The sequence below is a fragment of the Papio anubis genome, unplaced genomic scaffold (genome assembly GCF_008728515.1).
Source record: "Papio anubis isolate 15944 unplaced genomic scaffold, Panubis1.0 scaffold72, whole genome shotgun sequence".
Taxonomy (NCBI): Eukaryota; Metazoa; Chordata; class Mammalia; order Primates; family Cercopithecidae; genus Papio; species Papio anubis.
Genome location: NW_022167418.1, coordinates 44,132 through 70,111, shown reverse-complemented (window position 1 = coordinate 70,111; position 25,980 = coordinate 44,132). Strand labels below are relative to the sequence as shown.

The 25,980-nt window shown below is 37.9% G+C and overlaps 1 protein-coding gene across 4 annotated transcripts in view; it reads left to right on the top strand.

Moving 5' to 3' along the window:
- The window catches only part of LOC101020448 (protein FAM227B), a 290,771-nt gene that overhangs the window by 257,355 nt on the left and 7,436 nt on the right, over positions 1 to 25,980 (top strand). The window lies entirely within an intron of this gene.

Here is a 25,980-nt window from a genome sequence, read left to right as displayed (position 1 = left end):
AAATAAATAAATAAATAAATAAATAAATAAAAAACAAGCCCAAAAGATTATCTCAATACATGCAAAAAAGGCTTTTGATACAATTCAACATCCCTTCATGATAAAAACCCTCATCAAACTAGACATTGAAGGAACATACTTCAAAATAATAAGAGCCATCTATGACAAATCCACAGCAAACAGCATACTGAATGGACAAAAGCTGGAAGCATTCACCTTGAAAACCAGAACAAGACAAGGATACCCACTCTCAACACTCCTATTGAACATAGTATTGGAAGTCCTGGCCAGAGCAATCAGACAAGAGAAAGAAGTAAAAGGCATTCAAATAAGAAGAGAGGAAGTTAAACTATCCCTGTTTGTAGACAACATGATCCTACATGTAGAAAAACCAATAGTCTCTGCCCAAAAGCTCCTTAAGCCGATAAACAACTTCAGCAAAGTTTCAGGATACAAAATCAATGTACAAAAATCAATAGCATTCCCACATACCAACAACATCCAAGCTGAGAATCAAATCAAGTCTGCATTCCCAATGACAATAGCCACAAAAAGAACAAAATACCTAGGAATACATCTAACCATGTAAGCAAAAGATCTCTACAATAATAATTACAAAACACTGCTCAAAGAAATCAGAGATGACACAAACAAATGGAAAAAAAACATTCAATGATTGTGAATAGGAAGAATCAATACCGTTTAAATGGGCATACTGCCCAAAGCAATTTACAGATTCAGTGCTATTCCTATCAAACTACCAATGACATTCTTCACATAATTAGGAAAAACTATATTAAAATTTATGTTGAACCAAAAAGCTTGAATAGCCAAGACAATCTTAAGCAAAAAGGACAAAGCTGGAGGAATCATGTTACCCAAATTCAAACTCCACTACAAGGCTACAATAACCAAAACAGCATGGCACTGATATGAAAGCAGACACAAAGACTTATGGAACAGAAGAGAGAGCTCAGAAATAATGCTGCACCTTACAACCATCTAATCTTCGACAAAGTTGACAAAACAAGTAATGGGGAAAGGACTCCCTATTCAATAAATGATGCTGAGAAACTGGCTAGCTATATGCAGAAGATTGAAACTGGACCCCTTCCATACACCACATACAAAAATCAACTTAAGATGGATTAAAGACTTAAATGTAAAACCTAAACCTATAAAAAACTCTGGAAGATAACCTAGGACATTCTGAACATGGGAAATGGCAAAGATTTCATGATAAAGATGCCAAAAGCAACTGCAAGAAAAACAAAAATTGACAAATGAAATCTAATTGAAGACCTTCTGCACAGCAAAAGGTTTACTCTGTAAACAGACAACCTACAGAATGGGTAGAAATATTTGCAAACTATGCATGTAACAAAGATCCAGTGTCCAGAATCTGTAAGTGTATTATTCTGTTCTCATGCTGCTATAAAGAACTACCTGAAACTGGGTAATTTATGAAGAAAAGATTTAACTGACTCACAGTTCTGCAGGTTTGACAGGAAGCATGACTGGGGAGCCTCAGGAAACTTACAGTCATGGCACAAGGTGAAGGGGAAGCAAGAACCTTCTTCACATGGTGGTAGGAGAGTGAAGGGGGAAGTGCCATACACTTTTAAACTAGCGTATCTCATGAGAACTTTCACTATCATGAGAACAGCAGGAGGGAAATCCACCCCCATGATCCAATCACCTCCCACCAGAACCCTCCCCCAACACATGGGGATTATGATTCAACATGAGATTTGGGTGGGGACACAGAACCAAACTATGTCAATAAGGAACTTAAATCAACAAGCACAAAACAAACAACCCTATTAAGAAGTGGGCAAAAGACATGAATGAACACATTTCAAAAGAAGACATACACGTAACCCACAAGCATATGAAAACATGCTCAACATCACTAATAATTAGAGAAATGCAAATCAAAGTCACGATGAGGTACCATCTCAGACCAGTTAGAATGGTTACTATGGAAAAGTCAAAAAGCAACAGATCCTGGAGAGGTTGCAGAGAAAAGGAATGCTTATACACTGCTGGTGGGAATGTAAATTAGTTCAACCATTGTGGAAAGCAGTTTGGCAATTTCTCAAAGAACTCAAAGCAGAATTACCATTCAACTCAGCAATACTGTTATAGAGTACATACCCAAAGGAATATAAATCATTCTACCAGGAGGATACATTCATGCATATGCTCCTTGCAACACTATTCACAATAGCAAAGACAAGGAATCAACCTAGATGCCCATCAACAGGACTAGGTAAAGAAAATGCGGTACATATACACCGAGGAATACTGTGCAGCTATAAACTAACAAGATCATGTCCTTTGCAGCAATATGGATGGAGCTGGAGGCCATTAACTTAAGTGAACTAATGCAGGAACAGAAAACCAAAACCACATGTTCTCACTAATAAGTGGGAGCTAAACATTGAGTACATGTGGACACAAAGCAGGGAACAACAGACACCAGGACCTACTTGAGGGTGGAGGAAAGGAGGAGGGTGAGGATCAAAAAACTGCCTACTGAGTATTATGCTTCTTACCCCAGTGGTGAAATAATCTATACACCAAATCCTTGTTACATCAATTTACCTAGGTAACAAACGTGCACATGTACCCCTGAACCTAAAATAAAAGTTAAAAAAATAATTTTACACCATAGGCAACATTGTTTACTTTGTTTGTAAATTAATTTTTTAATTGACAAATTACAATTGTATATATTTGTGGGGTAAAAAGTGATGTTATGATATATGTATACATTGTGGAATGACTGAATCAAGCTAATTAACATATTCATCACCTTAAATACTTATCATTTATCCCTCCTAACTAAAATTTTGTCCTCTTTAACCAAAACCTCCACATTCTGCAACCCCACAGGTAATATTTCTATTGATAAGGAGTGATTTGCCTAAATCACAAGAGGGAGGATGACATTATTGTCAATGTGTAAGGATTCACATGTAAACATTGAGTAGATTGGAGGTATGTATGGAGAGGACTGGAGGGAGTCAATGAAATTTCACATCACAGGAGTGCTTATGTCTTCTGACATGATTTTAAATGTGTATTTATAAAGTAATAAACTTGATTACTAGTTAATGTACACTAATTCATTAGCAGAACATTTAAATATAATTTTTGAATGATCTTTCGAGTTTTATTAAAAACTCGATCACTTAATATTTGAATTATGAGTAAAACAGAAGAAAAACTTTGATGTCTAGCTAGGATTTAGAGCTGAATGCATGTTGTATGTTTAAACTGCAGAATATTGGATAAAATATATTTAGAACTCCTAATTCTCCCTTCATACTTTGTCTATATTTTTATAAGCCACCTCAAGCCCTTTAGGTGTTGAGACTAAGCTAACCAAAGAATACCCAAAATTTTAATAATTTTTTTAACATGAGAAATGAAAGTTATTTTAAAAATTGAAAACTCAGAGCCAAAATGTTGGTGTAGTCTGCATGGGTCTTGTTAAAAAGAAAAGTGTATAAGCCATATCTGTATTTGTAACATGAGTTTTAAACATTCACATTTTGTTGCAGTTTAGAAAAATCTGAACTCAGTGTAGTGTCATAATGAGTACATTGTTACTATAAACACATGCTTCCACTATCACACATGCATACGCAGACTTTTTAAACATGTAAATAGTGTCCAGGAATGATTTGTTTAAACTCAACAATTGAAAATAATGTGGGATATATCAGCACTTATCCTAGCATAAAAATAAAAGCTATGCAAAGAAATAATCTGTTGTGAATTATCTGTGATGTGGGAGAAGAAAATTGTCAACAGTGAAAAAAAGAACTCTGAGACTCCAGAAGCGTCACCAGCTCTGTATTCTTTTTACCATTATTTATATAATGATTTCCAATAATCTTCATCACATGAACACACATATTTTTCCCATTAACCAATATGTGAATAACAACTTGTAAGTTGTTGCCAAAGTGACTATCAATTGTATTTTTCATTTCAAGTCAATGACTACTTAATTAATATATGGTAAGAACCTGGTAATGCAATCATATTTTTAAAAGGATAAATTAGCTGAAATGCAAATATCTGAAAAAAACATCAAATCCAGCACCCTCCCATCTAGTTATTTTTCCAATATATACAAGGTAAAATATCTTTTTACCTTGCAGCCTATACTGCAAGAAAGTTTGTTCCATTATTTATGAGATTTTACAAAAGAAAAAACCCTTATTCTCCATTTTCCTTCAACTTCAAAAATTGGGTGTCAATGTCATAAAATTATCCGTTAATGAGATTTTTCAGATAATAGAAAGCACATGTTAGTTAACTTGATGAAAAATGAGATCTTTAAAAAATACATTTTTGTTCAAAACATACAGGCCTAAAAATCCTGTGGCAACACAGAGATAAAAGACTCCCTCTGCCAAAATATGATGGAGAATTGATACTTCCTCTAATTGTCTGAAAAGAGGAAAAATGGAGACACGGTGTGATCCCAAACAGAAAGGAAGAAGGAAGATGAGGATCAGAGAGGAAACATAAAACCTTTGATTGCACTGAAGAGGACTCTTCAGCAGTATAGGAAAATAATTTACTCTAATTTGAGCCCAAATTTGAGCCTCTTCTCCATTCATATTAAGCAGATGAATTGGACTAAATAAATGTCAAGTCCCTTTGATTTTGTTGGAGGAATTTGACTTTCCACACTGTCAGTGGCTGAATTGGCAACTATTTCCATTTTTTGCTGAAATGATGACGTCCTCATTTTGTCAACTCACCATAGAACCAAGTTCTTCTGAAGCTGCACTAAGAAAAAGAATACTTAGATACTATTTTTGTCATTGTCTGCTGTTGACTCCCCTAAAAGACTACCAGAATAACTTGTTGACCAAGCAAAGCTAAGTTGAATACACTGATTGCAGTAAGACAGAACACCAATATAACAGAGCTTTAGGAATGTCTCAAAACCGAGAAATTCCAGGAGGATATTTATGGGGTTTTAAGACCTGAGGTAGGTGATTTTGAGGCAGGCTTTGCAAGATAGGGAACGGCACTTGGGATTCGGTAGAGGTTATGATATTATAATTTTGGATTGGAGAGACCAGTGGAGCAAAGGTCTTCAAGTGAACTGTGATGAGCAAGCTATTTTAGTTTGTTCACAGTCTTATCTTCAGGGAAAAGGATATTCTGGAGCAAGCAACTAAGTTATTTTTGCTTACTCTCAATATTGTTAAACATAGAGACAAAAAATTATGCATAACACAGGAACAGGAAAATAAATACGGTAGATGCTCTGAAGCCTAGATAAAGAAAAATAAAAGACATTCTTCAGCTGCTGGGTTGGGACAATACTGAAGGCAGAAGATCCTTGGCTACCAATACCCTACAAGCATTTCCTCAGCTGATGATAGTGGACTTACTTAAGGTGAGTCCTATGGCAGATTATATTTTTCAAGAGGCCATAACAATATTGCCCTTCCCAAATGCTCCTGTTACATGTGACGTCACCAATTCTTCCATCAAGAGATAGCACCAATGTCCACTGCCCTTGAATTTGGACAGTCTTTTGTCATTTCCTCAACCATTAGAGTGTGACTTCGTAACTTCGAGACAAGGTGATAAATGGCTTTACAGCTTCTGCCTGTTTCACTCTTGCCCTTGGGATGCTTGGTCTTGGAACTAGCTGCTGTATTAGTAAGAAGTTCAGACCATATGGAGAGTCCATGTTCCGGTTAGCAGTCACAGCTGAGGATGAGCCACAGCAAGTATCAGCCCCAGACACATAAATGAGGAAATCTTTGAGATGACTCCAGTCCCAGCCAACAACTGACCTCAACTACATGATAGACTCCATCTTAGAATAGCCTAGCTGAGCCCAGTCAACACCTGGAACTACAGAGGTAATAATATAAATCAGAGTTGTTTTACATCCCTAAGTTTGAGGTTGTTTGTTATATAGCAGTAGACAACTAGACCATATTCCCTTCCCAAGCTAGCCCACATCCACTGATTAAGGTGAAGTATAAAGATATGGCCCTTTGGCCCCAATTCAGAACAATTCTGAAGGGTCATCTGAGCTTCAGACCCACTATAGGGTCAGCTGAGACATCCATTGGAACTGTTATCACAGTTCAACTTTTCTGTCTGCCCGATGTTACTTTAGTCCCTTGAAACCACAGGTGTTGATTCCAAGAGCACTCAAGTAAGCGTCCTACACGCTGATCTCTGTCTCTAGGTCCACTTTCCGGAAAACCCAACTTGGGACAGTATGTGTGTTAGTTTCAGTTCTCACCATTACAGAGAAAACAATCCATTGATTGCTCACTACTTTTCTTCTAGATCTCCAATAGTCGATTAGATGGAAGCAGATTTTTAAAAACTATATGGGAATTACATGTTTTAGAAAAAAAATCAACATTGTCCTATGGTAAGATCTCATTTGCTGCCATGACTTAGAGTTGCATGCTCTAGAGTTTGGACGGAATTGGCCATATCTTCTTTCCATATCTTCCGGGAAAGACTTGAACATGATCTAAAAGGAGTGGCTAAGTACTGAATTAAACTAACAATTCCATAGCTAGTAGTCATTTTTGCATTGTGTGGAAGACATTTAAAACTCTAAATATTTTATTTGTATAGAACCAGTGTATAATCACACACTGTACCTATGCAGTTCTTATTTCTCTACTACATGAATTCAAATAATTGCAAACAAGGCTAACAAAAATAAATGATCTACACAATGGGTGATTTCTATAGGAGAGAATGAGAAAAATTAATTGATTATAGAGAGCAAACCACAGCATATGGTTGAGTAGGATATGCACTGGCCAGTGTGGTCCCTCTAAGAACTGTGTAGCATGTATGTGCTTAGCGGTACATGGTGGCCTTAATAACGTGCTTTTAAGGGGGAATGTGATGCACACAGAGAAACCTGTTCCATGCAGTGGATTAGGATGAGCCTATCAGTAGTCTGTCCTTTGTACTTACTCACTCTCATTTATCCCTACTGTTGGCCCAGCTCACTTTGTCTTTGGCTTGCATATCTCAGAGAGCACTGTTAGGAAAGGAAAAGTCATATTCACCCTGGAGCAAATAAGAGAGAAGCTTCCTGAGTGTTAGGGATTATAAAAGGCAAATGGTGCAGGAAGACCCACCTAAGTAAAAAATTAGATTATGGAAAAAGACAAATCACAGTACCCTCATAGGGGTTCTGAATCTGTTGTTTTAAGAGATGAACGATTTGTTCTTACTTTTAAGCTCAGTTTTGTGGAACTAGCCCATAAAAGACAGTTTAAACTATTTGCTTTCCCCCACTATTCTTATAACCTTGGTAGCATCTCCAAGTAAAAACTTAACAGTGTTTAATAGATCGAGAATTAGTATGTGATACAGTCAATGATACTTTTACAACATTACCCAAAATGCAATATATATTATTTAGAGGAAAATTCAAAGAGATATAAGTATGCGCACACAGGTATTTATGATGTTTGTCATCATTCTAGACCTGCACTGTCCAGTTGGGTAGCCACTAGCCATGTGTGGTTATTTAAATTAATAAAATTAAGTATAAGTGCTCATCAACCATATGTGACTATTGGACAATGCAAACGTCAAACATTTCCATCGTCACAGAAAGTACTATGAACAACACTGCCTTGAATAAGAAGAAAAGTTTAATTTACTCTATAGAACTTGATATGCCACCTAGGGATATCAGACAGCCAACACACACAGAACTGTATTTTACTTTGTCACGTGCAGCCTTCTAATTTTAGAAGTTTAGGGGCTTAAGAGTTTACATATTACCTTATTCATCCATCCAACAAAGTTACCGACAAAGTTACTTTCCCATCTAAATTCTTAAATTCTCCCTCTCATTTTGTTTTGGTTAGACTTTTTTTCCCCCTTTCATTCTAGTTTTGGGTTATTCTGTGTTTTGTTTTGTTTTGTTTATCATTTTTGCTTACAGAAAAATACTTTCAGCAACATGCAGCGTTTTGATCCATACACATGGTTTCAACCCATAGAAAAAAGCTAGTCACTCTCTGTATAAGCCCAGAGGTCACTAAAGGTCAATGACTATTAGTAACCTACCTCTGTCTAAAAGTCTGTGATTGCCTTTTTACAGTTAGAATATTTCTGATCAGTGAATCTCTGCTTAATTCCCTTTGATGCTATCATATATCAAATACCTAAAATAACCTAATAACTCCTCTACTTGGCCCCCAGGGATTCCATAAAGGAACCAATTTCAGATTTTTAAAAATGCATTTAAAACTTAAGTAATAGAGTATAAGCATAAAAATATTGGGAAGGCATAGTAAAATAAAGGATATACCAAGTATTTAAATTTTGCTCTTAGAAAAGAGAAAGACATTTTATTTTATTTTTAGATGGCTTACACTTGAAGCTATTCTAAACTTTGATGAGTAAATTGATAGTTTATTCCTTTTATAAACTCTGCCAGTTAAGAGGGGAGATTGAGTTTTAAAATGAAAATGAAAATAATAATTTTATAAGAACTTGATGAACAAAGGGATTTTGTTTCACATGAATGAGTATGAGTATTTTAAGTATTGTCAGCCACCTTGAGCCAGAGACAATTTTAAAAATGTAATATCTGGCTATTTTTTCTTACAAACTCAGTTTAAGTTCTGGTTAGGGATTTTATTTTAATAAAATACACAAGATACAGACTACAAATCACCAACTTGTTATTAACACTAGCTAGTGAATTAAATCAAAGACTTAAGTTGCTTTAGGTAATCAGGTTCCAAGGAGTGAGTTACATCATTTTTTAAAGCACAATTTGGGCTTTAGATTATAAACATGACTCAACAGAAAAATAAGGGGGGAAATATGAATTCTCATTCTGGAGAGTTGGTAATAGCTTGGTTTGTTCAATTTAAGAGAAATGTGGTAAAGCCACATTTGTATCAAATAGAAGAAAACTTCATTTTCAAATAGTTTAAATGATTATCAAAGGCTGGGGTAAAAACCCTCTTGCCATAAATATTGTTGGTCAATAACGTCAGGTAGAAAAGCCAAACCTTTTGAATGCTTGGAATTTAGGACTCAAAAGCAATACCTCAAGTAAATATTGATCAGATGATAATTCTGTGTTCTCCCAACCTACTCCTCTCTTAGGAGGTGGACAGGCAAAGGAGAAAGTAAACAAAACCTACTCTATTACCATGCATTCACCCCACAAAAATCACTTCCAACCTCTGTGAGGTGCTCTAAAATTTCAGAAAGTAGAAACCTATATTCTAGTTTAGAGCTAAAGTCCTGTTTATTGAAGGAAAAATGAAACTGGCTCCTTTTTGTGGTTGCCTCACATGTATCTGTTTTCTGTTTTTTTAGTGATATATCAAATTTCAAAGTGGGAGTTCCAGAAATTCTATCTTTATATGAAGGACTTGGATATTCAATTAAGTTTCAAGCAGAGAGCTAAGGAACTTGTCTTGAACATGTATTTGTAAAGCAAACCCAAAGTTTGTATATTTATTTGGAATAGCTTTGTGGAGGGTAGAGGGGTGAATGAAGCAACTCTTGGAGCTGTCTCCGTTAAAGGACATAAATTATGAAAATGCTGGAATTTCTATAAATCAACAACTTGTTTATCCAGCCTTACCAGGGAGTGAACTGTGGCCCATAATTAAATTTTCCAGATAACTAAAGCTGATCATTTGAAGCACTAAAACTTTTTATGTTAACCTTTTTTTTTTTTTTGAGACAGAGTTTCGCTCTTATCACCCAGGCTGGAGTGCAATGGCGCAATCTCAGCTCACTGCAGCCTCTGCCTTCCAGGTTCAGGTGATTCTCCTGCCTCAGCCTCCCAAGTAGCTGGCACTACAGGCACCTGCCACCGTGCCCAGCTAATTTCTATATTTTTAGTAGCGACAGGGTTTCACCATGTTGGCCAGGCTGGTCTTGAACTCCTGACCTCAGGTGATCCACCCACCTCAGCCTCCCAAAGTGTTGGGATTACCGGCGTGAGCAACCATGCCTAGCCAGTGTTATCCATTTTAATGGAAGTTTTCATTGAAGGTTATCAATACTTCTCTGACTTCTTAAACAATATAGCAAAAACTAATTAACTTTGTGATAATAACTAAGCTTCTCAGGATGAAATCTATAACTCAACTGCACCTAGATACTAATAAGAATACTTGTTCAGTAGGCAAAGAACAGTAAACATTTGCTGTTTGTTTTACCAAATACCTGTTACATACCAGCACTGATACTAGTACAAGGGTGCTAAGCAATCCAATAGCAAAGACAGGAAGTAGGGTCATCAGTAATCTGTCCTATGCATAGAATGCTATAGTAGAATGGAGAAGCACCTTCATCCACTTTTAAACAACCCTGCACTAAAAGCACAAATCACTAAGCTATTACAGTCTTTATTCCTAAATTTTATAGTTCTTCTGTCTCCTATTTCAACACTGTTGTCACTTCTCATTATTACTAATTTCTTAACAGCAAAACACCATGTCTCTACTTCTTTTTGTGTTTCGATGCCTAATAAAATCCTGGCAATTTTGTTGAATTATTTTACTTGAATAAGTGTTAATGTTTTCAATTGCCCTGTTCCCTCAATTTCCTGAGTATACTACAAAACTGCTGCTAATGATGTATTAAATAGTGAAACTTACTAGAATTGCAATCCTATTTTACATATAATTATAGGCCATTTAGAATCTGGGTAAGATTCCAACAATGTTATTTCCTATAGAATAAGTCACATGTGCTTATAAACTTAAAAAAATTCTTTTTGATACATGGATGTTGGGTAAACTACAAATCTAACATTAAAATATTTTACGTATAGGCAAAGGTAAACATTAAACAGAATATAACTGCTTTAAGATCAGATTAGGCCACATGCTAATAAGCTTATTTCAATAATTTAGTTTTTAGGATTAAAAACTAAGTGAATTTTAGTGTATACAGTAGGAGATTCTGGCCACAGCTTGCTGCCTAGCTTCCTTTTACTTATTATACAATTAGCATTATGTATATAATGGGCATTTCACCTTAAGCCTGAGATGCTCAGAAACAACTCTGAGAATACTCCAAAGACTATCTCTAGGGCATACAGGGTAGACAGCAAAGCCTCCTGAAGCTTCATTCTGTTATCACTGAGGTCCAGGTCTGTTCTGCCCATGCACAGTGAATCAATCACTGTGACATGGGTTTTGCAAAAGAAAAAAGATTTATTGGCAAAGCTGCCAGGCAAGGAGGCAGGAGAACAGCTCTCACATCCACTTCCCCTAAAATAAGGCTTAGGGATATTTCTGGGTTAGGGAAATGGGGTGGCCTAAGGTGTGGGGAAAGGTGATTGGCAATGGGGAAAATGAAGTAACAGGTTCATTCTGTGCAAGCATAGTCAGGATTCATAGCATTTTGTAGTATATATGTATAGAAAATTGTGTTAGCACAACCTGAGGGTAAAGTTTTTGGCCCTCCAAGGTCAAAAGGCCACTTGTTGCGCACTTGCACAGGCCCAGCTCAAGAGTTGGTGGTCTCAACCAGTTTGAATTGGACAGGAGCTGGCCCAAGTTTCTGAAAAGCAACAGAAGTGTTGTTTTAGTGAACTATGAATGTTATCTATGAAATAGCCAGTAAAGGTTAAGTTTTGCGTTCAGCAGCATGGCTTTCAGCTTTATGGAAAAAGGAAAATAAAAATAAAATAACAAAAAGCAAGTGACCAAAAGCAAGCAGGGCAGGCAGACCAGATCAAATTAACCTCTTGGTTTCAATTCTAGGACAATACTTTTGGCAAATAAATATGAAATTTGCCACTGGGCCATTCTTTTCCTGAGTCTCTCACAGGCACTCAGTCTCTCAAAGGCAAGGTACTTCACTTCTAGAAGCTTCCATTTCTTCATTTCTAACATAATTAAATTTGATCCTACAATTTCTAAGACCCCTTGGTTTCTCCAATATTCTGTGATTATAAAGGGAGATGAAAGACCCCAGAGTCTTGAGTTGAGAAGGTCTTAGTTTGTTACATCCCAAGCAGTGTTGTGAAGTCCCAGAAAAGGACTATGTTATTTGTCCCCAAATGAATCTTCCATTCAGTGGCTAACCATGTAGTAGTGCATGGGAATATAGAGTATGAGACCAATTCAGGTGGTGGAATTGAAAAACATGTTGCCACATTCATCCCCAAGGAGTAGAATATAACCATTATTCATAATTTACAGGGTCTAAGTATTCTGTTTTTTCTAATTGGGAAAAAAAATGTATGGTTTTAAGTGTCTAAAAAGAATAAAAGTTAAGATATTCATCAACACACATCAACAGATATCAACTGAAAACCATCACCACTGAGTTGTACAAGAAAATGTTAAGATTTCCATGAACACCAACATCATACCACCCAGAACTTCATTATACAGCACAAATGTACACCCATGACCAAATTTTACAATTAGAATGAGTTTATAAGGAACATATGGCTTCCTAGTTCATTTCAATAAAGTCATATGTTCAAAATTAACACTTTATAAGAAATAAAATTGTCGGGCACGGTGGCTCACGCCTATAATCCCAGCACTTTGGGAGGCCGAGGTGGGCGGATCACGAGGTCAGGAGATCAAGACCATCCTGACTAACACGGTGAAACCCCGTCTCTATGAAAAATACAAAAAATTAGCTGGGCATGGTGGCGGGCACCTATAGTCCCAGCTACTTGGGAAGCTGAGGCAGGAGAATGGCATGAACCCCAGAGGCGGAGCTTGCAGTGAGTGGAGATCGTGCCACTGCACTCCAGCCTGGGCGACAGAGCGAGACTCCGTCTCAAAAAAAAAAAAGAAAACATAATTCTTGGTTTCAATACCAATAGTATATAATAAATGTACAAGTCAAAGAAAATCCAAAATTTGTTCAAAGTGACAAATATATCACCTCCCTCACAAATAATCATGGAAGCGATACTCAAGAGAACACAATAACTTTGTAGAAAAATAAAATCTTTGACGTTCTAACAGGCACCTGAGGAAGAAATTAAACAGTAGCAGGTAATAGCTGTATGCAAATAAGTTTAAGCAGCTCAACACCATTTATACTTTAGAAAAAGAGCATCATTGGTTGTATTAATCATTTTAAAAGAAGAATAATATTCAATTTTCTGCAACTTTTACTCAGAAAAGATTTTAGACGTTCAATCACTTGATGTAGCAGGAGGGAGTAAGGCGGGCATTGAAAGTAACTTGATACCTTCAAGTTTCAGTCATTTCAGGAAGATTGCTGAACCTTTTATTTGACGGCTGCCAGACTCCTTCACAGTCTGTGACAGCCAAAGTGAGGAAAAACGATAAAGATGGAAACCTGGCACGACTGAGATTGCGGACTTCTTGTTTATGTAATGAATAGGACCACCACCTCTATTTTCAATCATGCGTATCACTCCAAGTCCTAGCTAAGCAAGACCAGGGTTATCTTTCCTTCAAATTCAGAGGGATTTCAGATAAAAGAATTACAGTCCTGCTTTGCTAGGCCCTTGTGGGGAAAGTGTCATATTGGAACACACAATTGGGGATGAGAGGAGAAACTGGTGATTTCACATAAAGAAATCCAACAAAGTTTGGACCATGCTATATTATCAGGGAAATAGGGCACCTTAGGTATGTACACTCAGTGTAACCTTTTGCAAAAATTAAAATAATTATTATAAAACTTGAATGCATAAAGAAATCATGATAGTATGTTGGGTAAAGAAAGCAACCATACTGTTATAACAATATTGTAAAATATGTATTTGTATGTAACGGATGGAAAGACACAGAAAAATGAAAATAATTTTTATTTTTTGGAGAATGGGATTATGGTAATTTTCTTTGATTACATTAATGCTTCTAAAATATTCTTTGTACAATCATTTTTTTAAGTCATGCTGAAACATTCAATATGAGATTTCATAAGGTTTAGTTCTTCCCTGCTTCAATTATTTAAAATGAGGCTTCCACTACTTTCCTTTTAGATTTGAGAACTAATGTGTTAATATTGAATGTTTATTAAATGATAAAAAATATTACTATGCAGAATGAAATCTCAAAGCCAAAATTTGGAAGTAACCTGGATTCAGCCTAAGGATGTTTTATTTTTAAATAATACCATGCAGAATTGATTCATATCAGGAAAACTGTAGTTCATATGGACACCTATTCCAGCAATGTCATTTAGGAAATTCCTGAATACAGGGTAATTTGTGTAGTGTGATCAGATCTCGTGGATATCATGTGATGCCTGAAGACAATGCTATCTTTCAGACTCTAGGTTGCCACAACAATAAATTGAGAGCAGGAAATTCCAGTGGATAAACTGGCCATTCTGTTAGTTACTGTTTGAATATACATACATCACTATTACATTTCTCTTCTGGAGTAAAGTGAGTTGCCCTCAGGAACACAATGGAAACAACACCAAAATGAGGCCTTAACTGGGTAGAAACTTCCTAGGATGGCCTCTGCCAGGCAACAAATAAAATTGTATTGGGTAGAGCTATTTTCATGTAAGTGAAAATACAGTCACTCTTCCGTCTTGCTCAACAGCCTTAACCACAGGCACTGGAGTGTGTTGAAAGTCAACACAAAGAAACTCCTAAATCAATTCAGGAAATGAAGTAAGAGATACACATCTTAGGAAATCAATCAGAGCTTCTGGAATTGAAAAACTCAATTAAAATTTTCAAAATACAGTTGAAAGTTTTATTAATCGACTGTGCCAAGCAGAAGAAAAAAATTCAGAGCTTAAAGACCAGTCTTTTAAAATAACCAAATCTGACAAACAAAATTTAAAAAAAAACAAGAATTAAGAAAAATGAACAAAATCTTTGAGAAATACAGGATTATGTAAAGTGACCAAACCTATAAATTACTGGCATTCTTGAGAGAGGAGAAAAAGTATATAACACAGAAAACATATTTGAAGGAATAATTCAAAAAGTGTCCCTAGTCTTATTATCTTGTTAGAGACGTAGACAACCAGATTCAAGAAATCCAGAGAACACCTGCGAGATACTATACAAAATGAACATCACGAAAGCACATACTCACCAGACTTTCCAAGGTCAGTGCTAAAGAAAAAATCTTAAAAATCTTAAAAGCGGATAGAGAAAAAAGCCAGATCTTGTAAAAAGGGAACACCTTCAGAATATAGCAGACTTCTCAGCAGAAATTTATAAGCCAGGAGAGATTGGGGGCCTATTTTCAGAATTCTAAAAGAAACGAAATTCCAACCAAGAATTTCATATTACACCAAACTAAACTTCATAAGCAAAGGAGAAATAAAATATTTTCTAGACAAGCAAGCACTAAGGGAATTCATTGCCACTAGACCCATCTCGTAAGAGATCTTTAAGGGAATTCTAAAAGAGAAAACAAAAGAAGGATACCTTCTACCACAGAAACACCCTTGAGTATATAGACCACAGATACTATAAACCAACGACACAGTAGAAACTACAAAGCAGCCAGCTAACAACTTCACGATAGCACCAAAGCCTCACATATTAATTATAACCTTGAATACAAACAGTCTAAATGCTCCATTGAAAAGGCACAGAGTTTCAAGTTGGATAAAAGAACAAGATCAGTCCATCTGCTGTCTTCAAGAGACCCTTTTTTTTTTTTTTTTTTTTGAGACAGAGTCTCGCTGTGTCGCCCAGGCTGGAGTGCAGTGGCCAGATCTCAGCTCACTGCAAGCTCCGCCCCCCGGGTTTATGCCATTCTCCTGCCTCAGCCTCCTGAGTAGCTGGGACTACAGGCACCCGCCACCTCGCCCGGCTAGTTGTTTTGTATTTTTTTAGTAGAGACGGGGTTTCACCGTGTTAGCCAGGATGCAAGAGACCCTTTTTATGTGTAACAACACCCACCCGTAGGCTCACATTAAAGGACTGGAGAAAGTTCTATCACACAAAAGGAAAACAAAAAAGAGCAGGAGTCACTATTCTTATACCAGATAAAACAGACTTTAAACCAACAACAGTCAAAAAAAGACAAAGGGTATTACATAATGATAAAGGGTTCAATTCAACAAGGAGACTTAACTATCCTAAATATAAATGCACACAACATTGGAGCACCCAGATTCATAAAACAACTACTTTTAGACATACCAAAAGAAATAGCCATACAATAATGGGGCGGGGGAACTTCAACACCCTACTGACAATCTAAGGCAGATCATCCAGGCAGAACCCAACAAAAAAACTCAGGACATGATTCAGACACTTAACCAATAGGACATAAGAGATACCTACAAAATACTTCACCCATCCACCACAGAATATACATTGCTATCATCTGCACACAGAAGATACTCTAATATCAACCACAAGCTCGGCCATAAAGCAAGTTTTGATAAATTCAAAAAAACCAAACTCTTACCAACCATATTCTTGAAATAGAAATAGGTGTCAATACCAAAAAGATTTCCCAAGACCACACAATTGAATGAAAATCAAACAAATTGTCCCTGCATGACTTTGGGGTAAGCAATGAAATTAAGGCAGAAAGGAAAAAAATATTTAAAAGAAATGAAAACAGAACCACAACATACCAAAATTTTTGGGATGCAGCAAAAACCACATTAAGACAAAAGTTTATAGCATTAATGCTTACCTCAAAAAGTTAGAAAGCTCTCAGCCAGACACAGGGGCTCAAACATGTAATCCCAGTACTTTGGGAGGTTGAGGTGAGCAAATCACTTGAGCTCAAGAGTTTGAAACCCACCTGGGCAACATGATGAAATTCCATCTCTACTAAAAATACAAAAAATCGCCAGGCATGGTGGTGCACACGTGTAATCACAGCTACATCTAACCCAGGAGGTGCAAGATCTCTACAAGGAAAACTACAAAACACTGTGGAAAGAAATCATAGGTGACACAAACAAATGGAAAAACATCCTATGCTCATGGGGTGGAAGAATCAATACTGTTAAACTTGCCATACTACCCAAAGCAATTTACAGATTCCATGCTATTTCTATCCAATTACCAATGTAATTTTTCACAGAATTAGGAAAAACTATTCTAAAATTCACATAAAACCAAAAAAGCCCAAATAGCAAAAAAAAAAAAAAAAAAAAAATCCTAAGCAAAAAGAACAAAGCTGGAGACATCACATTACCCAACTTGAAACTATACTATAAGGCTACAGTAAGCCAAACAGCATGATACTGGTACAAGAACAGACACAAAGACTGATGGAACAGAATAGAGAACTCAGAAATAAAGTCACACACCTACAACTATGTGATCTCCAAAAAAGTCAACAAAAACAAGCAATGGGGAAAGGACCCCCTACTCAATAAATTGTACTGGGATAGCTGGCCAGCCATCTGCCGAAGATTGGAACTGGACCCTTTCCTTTCATCATATACAAAAATTAACTCAAAATGGATTAGATATTTAAATGTAAGACTTCATACTATAAGAATCCCAGAAGAAAACCTAGAAAACACCATTCTGTACATTGGCATAGAGAAATAATCTGTGACTAAGTCCTCAAAAGCAAATGCAACAAAAACAAAAATTGACAAGTGGGACCTAATTAAGAGCTTCTGCACAGTAAGATAAAACATCAACATAGTCAATAAACAATCTACAGAATAGGAGAAAATATTCACAAACAATGCATCCAACAAAGGTCTTATATCCAGAATCTAAAAGGAACCTAAAGAACTGAACAAACAAATAATAAATAGTCCCATTAAAAAGTGGGCAAGGATTTTGCTGGCAAGATGGCCAAATAGGAACAGCCCGGTCTGCAGCTTCTAGCAAGATTGACCCAGAAGGCAGGTGATTTCTGTATTTCCAACTGAGGTACTTGGTTCATCTCATTGGCACTGGTTGGACAGTAAGTGCAGCCCAAGGAGGGCGAGGCAAAGCAGGGGTTGGGGGAAATCCCTCTCCCACTCAAGGGAAGCCATTAGGGACTCTACCGTGTACTCCAGCCCAGATACTGCGCTTTTCTCATGGTCTTTGCAACCTGTAAACCAGGAGATTCCCTCCAGTGCCTACACCACCAGGGCCCTGGGTTTCCAGCACAAAACTGGGCGGCTGTTTGGACAGACACCAAGCTAGCCACAGGAGTTTTCTTTCATACCCCAGTGGCACCTCGAACACCAGTGAGACAGAACAATTTACTCCCCTGGAAAGGGGGCTGAAGCCACGGAGCCAAGTGGTCTGGCTCCGGAGGTCCCGCCCCTACGGAGCCCAGCAAGTTAAGATCCACTGGCTTGAAATTCTTGTACCAGCACAGCAGTCTGGGACCCTCAAGCTTGGTGCCGGGAGGGGCGTCCACCATTGCTGAGACTTGAGTAGGCAGTTTTATCCTCACAGTGTAAACAAAACCTCTGGGAAGTTCCAACTGGGTGGAGCCCACTGCAGCTCAGCAAGACTGCCACTGCCTCTCTAGATTCCTTCCTCTATGGGCAGGGCATTTCTGAAAAAAAGGCACCAGCCTCAGTCAGGGACTTATAGATAAAACCCTCACCTACCTGGGACAGAGCACCTGGGGGAAGGGGCGGTTGTGGGCACAGCTTCAGCGGACGTAAACGTCCATACCTGGCAGCTCTGAAGAGAGCAGCGGATCTCCCAGCACAGCATTAGAGCTCTGATAAGGGACAGACTGCCTCCTCAAGTGGGTCCCTGACCCCTGTGCATCCTGACTTGAGAGGCACCTCCCAGCAGGGGCCAACAGACACCTCCTACAGATGTGTCTTCCTTTTCTCAGCACCACATTCTTCCTTCTTCTCAGCACCACATTGCACTTATTCTAAAATTAACCACATATTGGAAGTAAAACACTCCTCAGCAAATGCAAAAGAATGGTAATCATAACAAACAGTCTCTCCGACCACAGTGCAATCAAATCAGAACTCAGGATTAAGAAACTCACCAGAGCCGGCTGGCATCTGGTAGGTGCCCCTCTGGGACAAAGCTTCCAGTGGAAGGAACAGGCAGCAATCTTTACTGTTGTGCGGCCTCTGCCAGTGATACCCAGGCAAATGGGGTCTGGGGCGGACCTCCAGCAAACTCCAGCAGACCTGCAGCAGAGGGGCCTGATTGTTAGAAGGAAAACTAACAAACAGAAAGGAATAATATCAACATCAACACAAAGGATGTCCACTCAGAGACCCCATCCAAAGGTCACCAACTTCAAAGGCCAAAGGTAGATAAATTCATGAAGATGAGGAGAAACCAGTGCAAAAAGACTGAAAATTCCAAAAACCAGAACACCTCTTCTCTGCCAAAGAATCACAGCTCCTTGCCAGCAAGGGAACAAAACTGGACGGAGAATAAGTTTGATAAACTGACAGAAGTGGGCTTCAGAAGGTGGGTAATAACAAACTCCTGTGAGCTAAAGGAGTATGTTCTGATCCAATGCAAGCAAGCTAAGAACCTTGAAAAAAGGTTAGATGAATTGCTAACTAGAATAACCAGTTTAGAGAAGAATATAAATGACCTGATGGAGCTGAAAAACACACCACGAGAACTTCGTGAAACATACACAAGTATCAATAGCCGAATCGATCAAGCGGAAGAAAGGATATCAGAGACTGAAGATCAACTCAATGAAATAAAGCAAGAAGACAAGATTAGAGAAAAAAGAGTGAAAAGAAACAAAGCCTCCAACAAATATGGGACTATGTGAAAAGACCAAACATTTGACTGGTGTACCTGAAAGTGACAGAGAGAATGGAACCAAGTTGGAAAACACTCTTCAGGATATTATCCAGGAGAACATCCCCAACCTAGCAAGGCAGGCCAACATTCAAATTCAGGAAATACAGAGAACGCCACAAAGATATTCCTCAAGAATAGCAACCCCAAGACACATAATTCGCAGATCACCAAGGTTGAAATGAAGGAAAAGATGTTAAGGGCAGCCAGAGAGAAAGGTCAGGTTACTCACAAAGGGAAGCCCACCAGACTAACAGCGAATCTCTCGGCAGAAACCCTACTAGCCAGAAGAGATTGACGGCCAATATTCAACATTTTTAAAGAAAAGAATTTTCAACCCAGAATTTCATATCCTGCCAAACTAAGCTTCATAAGTGAAGGAGAAATAAAATCCTTTACAGACAAGGAAATGCCGAGAGATTTTGTCACCATCAGGCCTGCCCCACAAGAGCTCCTGAAGGAAGCACTAAACATGGAAAGGAATAACCGGTACCAGCCACTGCAGAAACATGCCAGATTGTAAAGACCATCAATGCTATGAAGAAACTACATCAATTAATGGGCAAAACAACCAGATAGAATCATAATGGCAGGATCAAATTCACACATAACAATATTAACATTAAATGTAAATGGACTAAATACCCCAATTAAAAGACACAGACTGTCAAATTGGATAAAGAGTCAAGACCTATCAGTGTGCTATATTTAGGAGACCCATCTCTTGTGCAAAGACACACATAGGCTCAAAATAAAGGGATGGAGGAATATTTACCAAGCAAATGGAAAGCAAAAAAAAAGCAGGGGTTGCAATCCTAGTCTCTCATAAAACAGACTTTAAACCAACAAAGATCAAGAGAGACAAAAAAGGGCATTACTTAATAGTAAAGGGATCAGTGCAACAAGAAGAGCTAACTATCCTAAATACATATGCACCCAATACAGGAGGACCCAGATTCATAAAGCAAGTTCTTAGAGACCTACAAAAAGACTTAGAGTCCCACAAAATAATAGTGGGAGACTTTAACACCCCACTGTCAATATTAGATCAACAAGTCAAAAAATTAACAAGGATATCCAGGACTTGAACTCAGCTCTGGACCAAGCAGACCTAATAGACATCTACAGAACCCTCCACCCCAAATCAACAGAATATACATTCTTCCTTCTTCTCAGCACCACATCGTACTTATTCTAAAATTGACCACATAATTGGAATTAAAACACTCCTCATCAAATGCAAAAGAATGGTAATCATAACAAACAGTCTCTCAGATCACAGTGCAATCAAATCGGAACTCAGGATTAAGAAACTCACTCAAAACTGCACAACTACATGGAAACTGCACAACTACATGGAAACAGGAACAACCTGCTCCTGAATGACTACTGGGTAAATAAAGAAATGAAGGCAGCAATAAAGATGTTCTTTGAAACCAATAAGAACAAAGACACAACGTACCAGAATCTCTGGGACAGATTTAAAGCAGTGTGTAGAGGGAAATGTATAGCACTAAATGCCCACAAGAGAAAGCAGGAAAGATCTAAAATCGACACCCTAACATCACAATTGAAAGAACTAGAGAAGCAAGAGCAAACACATTCAAAACCTAGCAGAAGGCAAGAAATAACTAAGATCAGAGCAGAACTGAAAAAGAGACATGAAAACCCTTCAAAAAATCCATGATTCTAAGAGCTGATTTTTTGAAAAGATCAACAAAATAGATAGACCACTAGCCAGACTAAAAGAAAAAAAAGAGAAGAATCAAATAGATGCAATAAAAAATGGTAAAGAGGATATCACCACTGATCCCACAGAAATACAAGCTATCCACAGAAAATACTATAAACATCTCTACACAAATCAACTAGAAAATCTAGAAGAAATGGATAAATTATTGGACACATACATCCTCTCAAGACTAAACCAGGAAGAAGTTGAATCCCTAAATAGAGCAATAACAAGTTCTGAAGTTGAGGCAGCAATTAATAGCCTACCAGCCAAAAAAGTCCAGGACCAGATGGATTCACAGCCGAATTCTACCAGAGGTACAAAGAGGAGCTGGTACCATTTCTCCTGAAACTATTCCAAACAATAGAAAAAGAGGGAATCCTCCCTAACTCATTTTATGAGGTCAGCATCATCCTGATACCAAAATGTGACAGTGACACAACAAAAAAAGAAAATTTCAGGCCATTATCCCTGATGAACATTGATGCAAAAATCCTCAATAAAATACTGGCAAACAGAATCCAGCAGCACATCAAAAAGCTTATCCACCACGATCAAGTCAGCTTCATCCTTGGGATGCAAGCCTGGTTCAACATACGCAAATCAATAAACATAATCCATCACATAAACAGAACCAACGACAAAAACCACATGATTATCTCAATAGATGCAGAAAAGGCCTTCGACAAAATTCAACAGCCCTTCATGCAAAAAACTCTCAATAAACTAGGCATTGATGGAACGTATCTCAAAATAATAAGAGCTATTTATGACAAACCCACAGCTAATATCATACTGAATGGGCAAAAATTGGAAGCATTCCCTTGGAAAACCAGCACAAGATAAGGATGCCCTCTCTCACCACTCCTATTCAACATAGTATTGGAAGTTCTGTCCATGGCAACCAGGCAAGAGAAACAAATAAAGGGTATTCAATTAGGAAACGAGGAAATCAAATTTTCTCTGTTTGTAGATGACATGACTGTATATTTAGAAAACACCATCATCTCAGCCCAAAATCTCCTCAAGTTAATAAGCAACTTCAGCAAAGTCTCAGGATACAAAATCAACGTGCAAAAATTACAAGCATTTCTATATACCAATAACAGACAAACAGAGAGCCAAATCATGAGTGAACTCCTATTCACAATTGCTACAAAGGGAATAAAATACCTAAGAATCCAACTTAAAAGGGATGTGAAGGACCTCTTCAAGGAGAACTACAAACCACTGCTCAGTGAAATAAAAGATGACACAAACAAATGGAAAAACTTTCCATGCTTATGGATAGGAAGAATCAATATCATAAAAATGCCCATACTGCCCAAAGTAATTTATAGATTCAGTGCTATCCCCATCAAGCTACCATTTACTTTCTTCACATAATTGGAATAAAATGACTTTAAATTTCACATGGAACCTAAAAAGAGCCCACATAGCCAAGACAATTCTAAGCAAAAAGAACAAATCTGGAGGCGTCACACTACCTGACTTCAAACTATACTACAAGGCTACAGTAACCAAAACCGCATGGCATTGGTACCAAAACAGATATATAGACCAACGGAACAGAACAGAGGCCTAAGAAATAATGCCACGCATCTACAACCATCTGATCTTTGACAAATCTGATAAAACAAGCAATGGGGAAAGGAGTCCCTATTTAATAAATGGTGTTGGGAAAACTGGCTAGCTATATGCAGAAAGCTGAAACTGGATCCCTTCCTTACACCTTATATAAAAATTAACTCAAGATGGATTAAAGACTTAAACGTAAGACCTAAAACCATAGGCAATATCATTCAGGACATAGGCATGGAAGACTTCATGACTAAAACACCAAAAGCAATGGCAACGAAAGCCAAAATTGATAAATGGGATCTGATTAAAGAGCTTTTGCACAGCAAAAGAAACTGTCAGCAGAGTGAACAGGCAACCTACAGAATGGGAGATTTTTGCAATCTATCCGTCTGACAAAGGGCTAATATCCAGAATCCATAAGGAACTTAAACAAATTTACAAGAAGAAAACAGCCCCATGAAAAAGTGGGCAAAAGATAAGAACAGACACTTCTCAAAAGAAGACATTTATGCAGCCAACAAACATATGAAAAAAAGCTCATCATCACTGGTCATTAGAGAAATGCAAATCAAAACTACAATGAGATACCATCTCACACCAGTTAGAATAGTGATCATCAAAAAGTCAAGAAACAACAGATGCTGGAGAGGATGTGGAGAAATAGGAACACTTTTACACTGTTGTTGGGAGTGTAAATTAGTTCGACCATTATGGAAGACAATGTGGCAATTCCTCAAGGATCTAGAACTAGAAATGCCATTTGACCCAGCAATCCCATTACTGGGTCTATACCCAAAGGATTCTAAATCATTCTACTATAAAGACACATGCATACGTATGTTTATTGCAGCACTGTTCACAATAGCAAAGACTTGGAACCAACTCAAATGCCCATCAATGATTGACTGGATAAAGAAAATGTGGCACATATACGCCATGGAATACTATGCAGCCATAAAAAAGATGAGTTCATGTTCTTTGCAGGGACATGGATGAAGCTGGAAACCATCATTCTCAGCAAACTAACACAAGAACAGAAAAACCAAACACCACATGTTCTCACTCATAAGTGGGAGGTGAACAATGAGAACACATGGACACAGGGAGGGGAACATCACACACCAGGGCCTGTCAGGGGAGTGGGGCTATGGGAGACATAGCATTAGGAGAAATACCTAACGTAGATGATGGGTTGATGGGTGCAGCAAACTACCATGACATGTGTATACCTATGTAGCAAACCTACATGTTCTGCACATGTATCCCAGAACTTAAAGTATAATACTAAAAAAAAAAAAAGAAAAGTGGGCAAATGATATGAACAGGCACTTTTCAAACAAAGATATGCAAGTGTCCGACAAACATATGCAAAAATGCTTAGCATCACTCATTGCCAGAGAAATGCAAATGAAAACTACAATGAGATATCATCTTACTCCAGTCAGGATGACTATTATTAAAAAGTCAAAAAACAACAGATGCTGATGGGCTGCAGAGAAAAGGAATGCTTATACATTGTTGGTGGGAATGTAAATTAGTTCAGGCACTGTCAAAAGTAGTTGGAGATTTCTCAAAGAACTTAAAACAGAACTACCATTCAACCCAGCAGTCCCATTATACTCAAAAGAAAAATAAATTATTCTACCAAAAAGACACATGTACTCATATATTCATTGCAGCACTATTCACAATAGCAAAGACATGGAATCAACGTAGATCCCCACCAACGGCAGACTGGATAAAGAAAATGTCATACATATACACCGTGGAATTCTACATGTTCATAAATAAAGGACGAACTCATTTCCTTTGCAGCAACATGAATGCAGATGGAGGCCATTATCCTAAGTAAATAATACAGGAGCAGAAAACCAAATACCACATGTTCTCACTATAAGTGGGAGCTAAATATTGGGTACTCATGGACATAAAGGTGTCAACAGTAGACACTGCATACTATAAGAGAAGGGAAGGGAGGGGAGCAAGTGTTGAAAAACTATCGTGTTCTATGCGCACTACGTGGGTGACAGGATCATTCGTACCCCAAACCTCAACATCATGAAATATACTCATGCACCAAACCTGCACATGTACCTCCTGAATCTAAAATAAAAGTTGAAACTATTTTTTAAAAAGTACGTACCAAGTGAGAAATAAATTATTCAAATAAATGAATAAAATACTTAGTGAAAAATAAATAAAATGAGCATCAGCAACAGCCTTGAAACAGAAAATAAAGTTTTTTTAAAAATGGGCAAACTACATTCAGAGAAAGAGGTAATACTGAAGTTTCACAATGGGAGCGGGGCTGTAAGAGGACAGTTCATCCCCTATATCTTAGTGATGGCAGAGGTTTAAGAGCTCCTAGTGTTAACAGCGAGGCTAAGGTCTTCATTTAACACAAGCGGAGGAGCTTGTCTCCTTGCTAATATTGGCCAATACTGGTCAATTGCCACTTCAAAAGGGAAGTGGCTGCTTTGCCAGATCAGGCATGGGTTAAGGCCAAGGTTAGGACATATCCACAGGCTGTACCAGAAACAGACAGGACAGAGGAACCCAGCTTCTTTAGCAGCATACTTGGACATTCTGATTACCACCTTTCTTCTGGGCAGAGAGCGGAAACCAGGCTAAGGCAGCCACACATGCTGCCAGTTACCCCCAAAGCCTCTTAGAAATAGAGAGTCTTTAAGGTTCTCAGTATATGTGAAAATGAAAGCTGGGTGTTGTGGCTCATGCCTGTAATCCCAATACTTTGGGAGGCCAAGGCAGGAAGATTGCTTGAGCCCAGGAGTTTGAAGTTCAAGACCAGTCTGGGCAAGAGAGCAGATCCCGTCTACAAATACTTAGGAAGCTGAGGCAGGAGGATTCCTTTGAGCCCAGGAGTTTGAGGCCACAGTGAACTATGATCATGCTACCACACTCCAGCCTGGGTGACAAAGCAAGACCTGTCTCAGAA